Consider the following 9,928-nt stretch of genomic DNA (forward strand, 5'->3'; position numbering starts at 1 on the left):
GGTCACATTGACGGGACTGAGTGTGGAAGGTTCTTGTCCCAATGGAACAGGGATCACCATAAGATGGAACATCAGGATGAAGGGATTCCCTCCCAAAGTCTGCTCCACCTTTCAGTCAGACCATGTCTGGTCTGATCTGATCATTCTCAACCCAACTTTCCTTCCCCGATCCCCATAAGACCCTGTTTCTCCAGGGATCCACCTCCTGGGGGCGGTGCCCAAGCGGGGCAGCGATCCCTATTGGCCAGCACCATTGGATCGACAGAGCCCTTACCCAATCGGAGCCGGGGGCTGAGCTGTGTACCGCCCTGAGGTGTCTCGAGGCGGTGCCGTTGAACCGACACTGCGCGAGGGAAGGGGCTTGCGCATGCGTAGCATTTCAAACCGGGAGCCGCGGGAAGGCGGTTGGTTCGTCTTCTCTTCTCCGGGGGTTTCGGCTGCGCTGGACTCAGGAGGTTGGTTTTAAACCAACATCTTTCCCCCGACGGCGTGAAGATCAACAAACTGTTAATGTTGAGTTATAGAGTCTGGGGGAGGTAACACCAAACAGCTGTAAACACACAGCAGCATCCTCCGAGGAGCTGGGAAATCCTGAGGGTGGCCTTTTGCCTGAAATGTTCCTTTCCGTGATCCGCGGATGGTGCCTGAGCTGCTGGGCGTTTCCAGCGCCATCCTGATCCTTCCTCACACCTGCCTTTGGCCCCACCCTTCTCTGCTGTCCGGACTCCCGATTGGCCGACACCACGGCGATCGACAGTCTAAGTGACCAATCGGAGGCGGGGAGAGTGTTAACTCCCGCCCTGAAGGCTTGAGGCGCCGCCGTTGAACTGAGTCTGCGCGGAGGTGAACTGCACACGCGCAGTGTTTAAACCCGGAAGTAGTGGTATCTTTTCCTCGACGTGGATAAACCCACAATGGACAGTTAGATTGCAGTGGTTCAAGAAGCTCATCCACACCTTTTGAATTTGGCAACTAGGAATGAGCAATAAATGCTGGCCCAGCCAGCGATGCCCGATTCCCATGACTGAAAAAACCAGAGACAAACTCAATTAGGAATTGTAATTTATTGCTCTTGATGTCATGGAAGGCACTGCTTGAGTTCTGATGGGATGGTCTGAGGCTTCTCATTGTCATCTATGTCATTCAGGGCCTGGGAACATTCCACCTGCTCCTTGTCGTCAGTTCAGTTTACTGGAACAGAAAGTCCCTTATTTTACGGTTATATCTGTGTCAGAAATACTGTTATTAATAAACTGTGGTTCTTGTTTTTTTCTATCTACCCCCCCCCCCCCCCCCCCCCCAGGCTACGTGCTGCTTCCTTCTCAGAACTTTGCTGAGAAACCTGCCCTCGCTCTCAGTACAAACCAGTCACTGATGGTTGAGTGAGATGGACAACTCCAACAATCCTGTCCCCTCAGTGCTCCACCGTGTACAAACTGAAGCGTCTGCAATGGATCAAGTGAGGTGCTTCAGTTTTAGAAATACAATACAGATTTGTTTCTATATTTATTATTGAACACTAACCCCACTCTGCCTGTTATTTACACAGTGTTTCCACCTTTTTAGTTTCTGTTTAATCTTCAATGTGATTCTGATTGTGGGGAAATGAATTCACTCCAAATGGGGAAAGAAGAGAGTCGTGAAGTCGTTCCGATCCAGACTGAGGGGGCCTGTGTGAACCTTGGAAGTTATAAGTATCACTGCTGTCATAATGTTTTTGCTGATTCTGCACCCACCCCGACTTCTTTCAACCGTCTGTGCTGAAGGTTGAAATTTTATTGAAGATTTTCCAGTCTCCACTCGAGCTAAGTGAGGGTCATCTCTCATTGTGAGGTCAGAGACCCAGACACTCAGAGACATGGCCTCACAGTGTGGTTTCTACAGGATATCTCTTCCTCAATGTTTCCTGCTGGGGACATGCACAGGCATGAAGGAGCCAGAATGGGACTCTGTCTCGGCTGCAATGGAACATTAACAATTACACTCGATATTCGTAGGCCTGTGGAGTACGTTACTCCAGGTTCCTGCTCACTACCGTACCCAGTAAGCCTGCTGGAAGGTGAATCTGTGTCGGAGTGAAAGGCGACTGTGCCTTTCAGCTGAGAGGGAATCCTCTGCCAATAACATCCACCCTCTGGATTCACCCAGTGACAGCTCTGTTTTGGATATTCCTGGGTTTGTCTTTTCCTGGAGTCGAGCTCCACAATCGAGCAGCTCCAGGGAGAGAGGAATAAAGGACAAGCTTGTGAATGGAACAGTGAGCACAAAACCTCGGGTTCCTGGGTAACTGCACAAACCAATGTGTCCACAGGAGTAAGTTGCAGGACTCTGCTGGGAGCTATTTCTCACCGAGTGACAGAACTTTCCTACACTTTGTTAGAATGATCTCCTCACTGTGTTGCATTATATTGAATTATTTCCAGTATTGCTTTTTCGTTTGACGAGAATAATCTATCAGTGATAGTATAGTGACTGGAAATGGCAGAATAGAAGCATGTATGAGAACCAAATATTAAAACAAAACCTTCTGATCACACATTTTGTAGAAAGATTGTCCCATTTCTTTCTCTGTCACGCCATGTGCTGATTCTGATAGTGGAACTGGTGTAAAAGACGGCATGCCAGTGACACTCAGACAACAATACAGAATAAAAACTGAAAGAACTGTGGATGCTGTAAATCAGAAAGATAAAATAGAAATTGTTGGAAAAGCACAGCAGGTCTGGCAGCATCTGTGGAGGGAAATCCCTTCTGATGACGGATCACTTTACCCGAAATGTTATCTCTGATTTCTATCAACAAATGCTGCCAGACCTGCTGAGCTTTCCAGCAATTTTTTGTTTTGTTTCTGAAAATGATGCAGGCTCACTGAGCCTTCACTGGTGATGATGGCTTTTCCTGGAGCATTGTTTTATTTTCAGGGATTCAGAGCTTGTTTGACATTTGTTGTCTTGACTCATTCACAGGTGCAACAGATGTCGGGTTGGCTGGCCAGGCTAGAATTTTTGTTCAACCCTAATTGCATAGAGGGCAATTAAGAGTGAACCACATTGCTGTGGGTCTGAAATCACATGCAGGTTAGATGAGGTAAGGATGACAATTTCCTTCCCTGAATATCAGTGAAACTGATGTGTGTTTTTTTTATCTAATGAGTAATAATGGTTTCATGGTCATCATTAAACTCTTCATTCCAGGATTTTACTGAATTCCGATTCCACCATCTGCCATGTCAGGATCTGAACCCAGTTTCCAGAACATTCCCTGGGTCACTGGATTCCTGGCCAGTCATGTCCATATCCGTGAATAAAAACAAATCACCTTGCGCATGGTGATCCATGTAGGTATCAAGAACACAGGAGGGACAATGAAAGGGATTCTGCTGAGGGAACCTGGCCATCTAAGGATTAAATTAAAACACAAGATGACAATTTGAACAGACTCTGCACTGCTCCGATGAAATTGTCAATGTGGAAATCGGACTATAGTTTGGCATCTGAAGCTGAATAATAGATGTAGGACAAATGAGTTTTGATTCATGGGCTACGGACACCCTGGGTGAAAGAGACTGATGAACTGTTGGACAGTCTTCAACTTCACTGAACATAACTAACTCTTTGTAATTCTCTTCCACAGAGAGCAGCAGATGCTGAGTCATTATCGAGAATCAAGGTTGAGTTTGACAGAATTTGGATCTACAAGGGAATAAATGTTTGTGGGAGTGGAGATGGAGTCAGCTGGAATGTGGAGAAGATCAATCTGCTTTCATGGGGAGGTTTAATTGTCCCCATGATGCCCTGCTGCTTGTGGTTAGGTGACATGGGAGGCTATGAGCTGGCTCAGTGCTATTGTGACAATTGACATTTTGTTACATGATTGTTGCAAGACTGGTTATGACATCCCCTGAAATTAAACTTGTTAGATACTCCCTTCAATAATCGTAATGACACTAGAGGCTTTTTTCCCACTCCAAGCACTCCCACTACAGTCCAAACTTCCAACCATAGTTTGTTTAAGGGAGTAGACCACAGAGTACTCACCCCACCCTCCTCTAAATGCTTTTTAACTTCGAGCTTTTAAAGATGCACTTAACCAGCACAATCTTACAAAATTTACTGCTCTCCTCTCAAGCTGCTTTAAGTCGAAATCAACACTATCCTCATGTACCACATCCTCACAATCTGTTTCAGTGATACTGACCTGCAGAATACTCCTTCCAGTCTGCTCAGTGATACTGACTTGCTGCACACTCAGAAACATAGAAAATAGCTGCAGATGTTGGCCATTCGAGGCAGCACCATCGTTCAAGAAGATGATGGCTGATCATTCAATTTCAGTATCCCACTCCTGCTTCCTCTCCATACCCCCTTGATCCCTTTAGCCTGAAGACCCATTTGCAGCTCCCTGAATATACATCTAATGACCTGGTCCCAACAGCTCTCTGTGGTAGACATTCCATAGGTTCAATGGCTGTCCCCATTCTTCGAAATTCCAGTGAGTACAAACCCAATTGATCCAGTCTTTCTTCATATGTCAGTCCAGCCATCCTTGGAATCAGTCTGTTGAAGCTTTGTGAGATTCACTCAATAGGAAGAATGTCCTTCCTCAGATTAGGAGATCACAGTACTGCACGGAGTACTCAAGGTGTGGCCTCCCAAAGGCCCTGTACAACTCAAGAAGACATCCATTGTCCTGTATCAAATCCTCTCATTCTGAAGGCCAGCATGCCATGAGCTTTCCCCCATTTCCTACACCTGCATGCCAATGTTCAGTGACCGTTCCACCATCACACCCAGGTCTCATTAGACTTCACCTTTTCCTGCCACTATTCAAATCATAATCTGCCTTCCTGTTTTTTCCACAAAGTGGATAACTTCTCGTTTATCCCCATTATGTTGCGTTTGTAAGTATTTACCCTTTCAGCCAGCCTATCCAAGTCACTCTGCAACTTCTGAGCATCCTCCTCACAACACACACTACCACTCAGCTGTCTGCACATTTGGAGATGTTGCATTCAATTCCTTCATCCAAACTATTAACGTGTATTGTGAACAACTTGGGTCCCTATGGTACCCCACCCATCACTGCCTGCCACTCTGAGAAGCAACAGTTTATTACAACTCTCTGCTTCCTGTCTGCCAACCTGTTCTCTATCCACATCAAATCACAACCTCCGATACCATGAGCCATAACTTTCCTTACTAATCTGTTATGTGGAACCTTGTCAAAAGCCTTTTGAAAGCCCAAAGTCTCAACACCAACTGATTCACCCTTGTGTACTGGACACATCCTCAAAAATTCCAGACGGTTTGTCAAGCATGATTTCCTTTCGTGAATCCATGCTGATTAAGATCAATCGTGTCACTGCTTTCCAAATGCTTAGTTATTATGTCCTTAACATTTACTCCAACATTTTCCCTTCCATTGGTTTCAGGCTAACCAGCCTATCATTCCCCATTTTCTTTGTCCATCCTTTTTTTAAAAAAATAGTGCAGTCACATTAGCTCCCCTCCAGTCATAGAATCACGACAGTGTAGAAATAAGCCATTTGGCCCAACAAGTCCACACTGACCCTCTGAAGACTATCCCACCCACACCCATTCCCCTACCTTATTACTCTACATTTTCCTGACTAATGCAGCTAGCCCACACATCCCTGAACACTTTAGTATTGCCAATTCAACTAACCTGCAATTCCCCCCCAAGACTGTGGGAGGAAACCAGAGCACCCAGGGGAAACCCACGTGGACAATGTGCAAACTCCACACAGACAGTCACCTAAGGCTAGAATTGAACCCAAGTTCCAGATGCTGTGAAACAGCAGGGATAACAACTGAGCCACCATGCTGCCAAGTCTTTTAGAGCTCTTCCAGAGTCTACAGAATGCTGGAAAATGATCACAATGCATCCACTATTTCTCGGGTGACTTCATTAAGGACATCCTTAAAGATGGAGAGCATAAGGCTTTGGGGATTTATTAGGTTTTATTTCCATCGATTTCCCCAATAGTCATGGAGTCCTCCAGCATAGAGATGTCCCATTTGGGCCCAAACTGATCCATGATGACCAACATGTCCTCCACATTAACCCCATTTCCCTGAGCTTGGCCCATATCCTTCTAAACCTTTCCTCTCCGTGTATTTGTCCAAATGAGTTTTAAATGTTGTTAATGTGCCCGCTTCAATCACTTCCACAAGCAGCTCATTCCAAATGTGTTTCCCCTCAGTTACCATTTCGTTCTTTCCCCACTAACTTTAAACTGATGCCCTCTAGTCCTCGATTCGCAATGCCTGGGATAAAGATTGAGTGCATTCACCCTTTCCATGCCTCTCATGATCTTGTACACTTCTATAAGATCCAGCCTCAGTTTCTTGCACTCTGAAGAAAAAAAAACTTCTAAGCTTATCCAACCTCTCCTCAGAACTCAGACAGTTGAGTCCTACCAACATCCTCATAAATTTCTTCTGCACTCTTTCCAGTTTAGTAACATCCTTCCTGTAGCAAAGGCACCAAAACTGAATGCAATACTCCGAAGTGCAGCCTCATCAACGTCCTGTATAACTGTTAACACAACTTCCCAACTTCTATATTCAATGCTAAAACTGATGAAGGTCAGTGTGCCAAATGTCTTCTTCACTGCCCTGTCTACCTGAGACTCCACTTTCAGAGAATCATGCACCTGAAATGCAAGGTCCCTCTGTTCCAGTACACTCCTTAAAGCCCAAACATTCGGCATGAAACTCCTGTCTTGATTTAACTTTCTAAAACCCAAGACCTCACCCTTTGAGTCATAGAGATGTACAGCATGGAAACAGACCCAACTCATCTGTGCCGACGAGATATCCCAATCCAATCTAGTTCCACTTGCCAGCACACGGCCCATATTCCTCCATATCCTTCCTACTTATATACTCATCCAGATGCCTTTTAAATATTGGAATTGTACAGCCTCCACCACTTCTTCTGGCAGCTCATTCCATACACGTACCACCCTCTGTGTGAAAAAGTTGTCCCTTAGGTCTCTCGTATCTTTCTCCTCTCAACCTAAACCTATGCCCTCTAGTTTTGGACTCCCCCACCTCAGGGAAAAGACCTTGTCTCTTTTCCATATCCACGCTCCTCATGATTTTATAAACCTCTATAAGGTCACCCTTCAGCCTTCAAAGTTCCAGGGAAACAGCCCCATCCTATTCAACCTCTTCCTGTAGCTCAAATCCTGCAACCCTGGCAACATTCTTGTAAATTCTTTCTGAATCCTTTCAAGTTTCACAATATCCTTCTGTTAGGAAGGAGACCAGAATTGCATGCAATATTCCAACAGTGGCCTGACTAACATCCCATACATCGGTAAATTGACCTCCCAACTCCGATACTCAATACTCTGACCAATAAAGGAAAGCTTGTCATACGCCTTCTTCACTATCCTATAAACCTGCGATTCTACTTTCAAGGAGGGATGAACCTGCACTCCAAGGTTCAGCAACACTTCCTTGGACATTACCATTAAGTGTATAAGTCCTGCTAAGGTTTGTTTTCCCAAAATGAAACACTTCACATTTATCTAAATTAAACTCCATCTGCCACTCCTCAGCCCATTGGCCCATCTGATTATGATCCCATTGTAATCTGAGGAAACTTTCTTCGCTGTCCACAACACTGCCAATTTTGGTATCATCTGCAAACTTACTAACTATACATGCTATGTTCACATCCAAATTATTCATATAAATGACAAAAAGTAGTGGACCCAGCACCAATCCTGATGGCACTCCAATGGTCACAGGCCTCCAGTGTGAAAAACAACCCTCCATCACCATTATCTGTCTTCTACCTTCAAGCCAGTTTTGTACATAAATGGCTAGTTCACCATGTATTCCATGAGATCTAACCTTGCTAACCAGTGTCCCATGGGGAATCTTATCGAACGCTTTACTGAAGTCCATACAGATCATATGCACTGCTCTGCCCTTGTTATTCCTCTTTGTGACTTCTTCAAGAAACTCAACAAGTTTGTAAGACATAATTTCCCATGCACAAAGACATGTTACCTATCCCTAAACAGTTCTTGCCTTTCCAAATACGTGTAAATGCTGTCCCTCAGTATTCCCTCCAACAACGTGCCTACCACTGAAGTGAAGTTCACCAGTCTATAGTTCCCTGGCGTGTTCTTACCACCTTTCTTAAATGTTACCCAACACTTGTTGTTAGAAACGAAAATCGCTTCTTAATAATCGCTCTAGAAAATTCAGGAAAACAAAGTTTTATTAGCAAGTCTGCAGAGTTGGGCACCCTTCTGAGGAAAGGCGCGCCGAGGCTTACAAAGTTTCTCATTATATACAGCACAAGTCCCTCCCCTCTTTGGCTCTAAAGAGTCACGAGGTTCACATTCTAAACCGTCAGTATTTTTCCATTCTGCACCCATGTAACAAAGTCTGCAGCAGATGTCTCCCGAGTTGTTTTTTTCTACCCTGTAGTCTTATCAGTCAAGGACTTATTCTTCTCTGTCAGAGTTAGTGGTCTTATCAATCTGTAGCAGATGTCTCTCGAGTTGGTTTGCTACCCTGTAGTCTTATCAGTCAAGGACTTATTCTTCTCTGTCAGAGTTAGTGGTCTCATCAATCAAGGACTTGTTTTTTTACTCTACTCACAAAATGTCAGCATTTGCACAATTTAAATTATCCCACTTTTGAGTGTACAAAATGTTCTTACAAAAGAAGCATGTCTTGTCCTTTATTATAGAGAAGCATGTTTTACCCCATCCCTATGGCTCTATTCCCCTTAGTCTTTAGGGTCATGCACATCTTAATTGTTTGAACCGAAATCGCCTCTCACAATTCCACCCTTTTTCTTTTTAAGATGTGCATGACAAAGATAAGCCTCCCATCTTCAAGGGCCCGGGAAATCCTTGGTCTTTCGCAGCAACAGCACCTTAAGTTCCTGCGTTCCATGTTGGGGTACCGCCACTGCCTGGAGTTGGGAAATATTTTTCTGAATTAAAGACTGAACACAGGGGGTCAGGCAGGGTAATATGAGTAGAAGCATTACGCCCCCCCCAGCCACCAGTAACGCCATGCGCCACCAACTACCACCTAGGAGACCATCCCACCATCCGATGCCACCAAGAGGACGCCAGGATTGTACCGGCACATGGGCCAATTTCCGAATTTTATCGGAAATCTTCAAAACCGCTTTACCATTATCGTCAATTTTCAGACAGCAGTTAGTCAGGTTAAACTTCCCGCACACGCCCCCTTCCGAGGCCAACGGATAATCCAAGGCAAGCCGGTTTTGATATATAGCAGCCCTCATCTGATTCTGCTGCTTAGCCAGCAACTCCAGGGCCAGGGCGGTCTGGTTAGTAATGACCTCTACGACTGCTTGGAGCCTGATAATTCGATTTAACATATAGATAGGAGTACGGTATCCCCATGATCCGTCCTGTGCCCACGTAGCAGGCCCGTAGTATTCAATAATCCGGGCCGGTGGCCACTCATCCCCCCAATCACCGACTTGGATATCCCTTGGCGACCTACGCAGGGAGTCAAAGAGTTTAACTCCCAAATCATCGCCTTCCTCCCGGGGTAATAGGAAGAATTCAGGTCGTATTAGACCCAGGAAGCATACTCCAGCCCATCCCATGGGCAGTTTGGAGTATGCCTGATTACCGCATATCCAAAATAGGCCATCTGGAGCAGGCCCTCCCTGCCTCACAACGTCATCCCACAGCTCCTTTACCCCAGGGATGCCCTCATAAGGACCAGGACCACTGCAATTCCAGTATTTGGATTCTTGGCCCTGTGGCAGAGTCTGGACAGGATTATCCCAGCATTGATTCCGCTGACAACCACCACTCCACACTCTCTTACCAGAATCTGGCAGAGTCTTAACAGGAGCGTCCGAGCATTGATTTACCTGACAACCACCGGTCCAG

General features: G+C 45.4%; 1 long non-coding RNA gene across 3 annotated transcripts; it reads left to right on the plus strand.

Moving 5' to 3' along the window:
- The first annotated feature begins 392 nt into the window (after positions 1–392).
- On the plus strand, positions 393–4,216 carry LOC140494050 (uncharacterized). 3 transcript variants are annotated; one of them, XR_011963885.1, is made up of 5 exons: positions 393–455; positions 1,304–1,459; positions 1,550–2,313; positions 2,967–3,087; positions 3,195–4,215. It is a non-coding gene; the product is annotated as an uncharacterized lncRNA (long non-coding RNA). The 3 variants fall into 3 exon arrangements; XR_011963883.1 differs by having other exon boundaries at positions 1,304–2,313; positions 3,195–4,216; XR_011963884.1 differs by having other exon boundaries at positions 1,304–2,313; positions 3,634–4,214.
- The last annotated feature ends 5,712 nt before the right edge of the window (positions 4,217–9,928 follow it).

This window comes from Chiloscyllium punctatum, chromosome 23, assembly GCF_047496795.1.
Source record: "Chiloscyllium punctatum isolate Juve2018m chromosome 23, sChiPun1.3, whole genome shotgun sequence".
NCBI classification, from domain to species: Eukaryota; Metazoa; Chordata; class Chondrichthyes; order Orectolobiformes; family Hemiscylliidae; genus Chiloscyllium; species Chiloscyllium punctatum.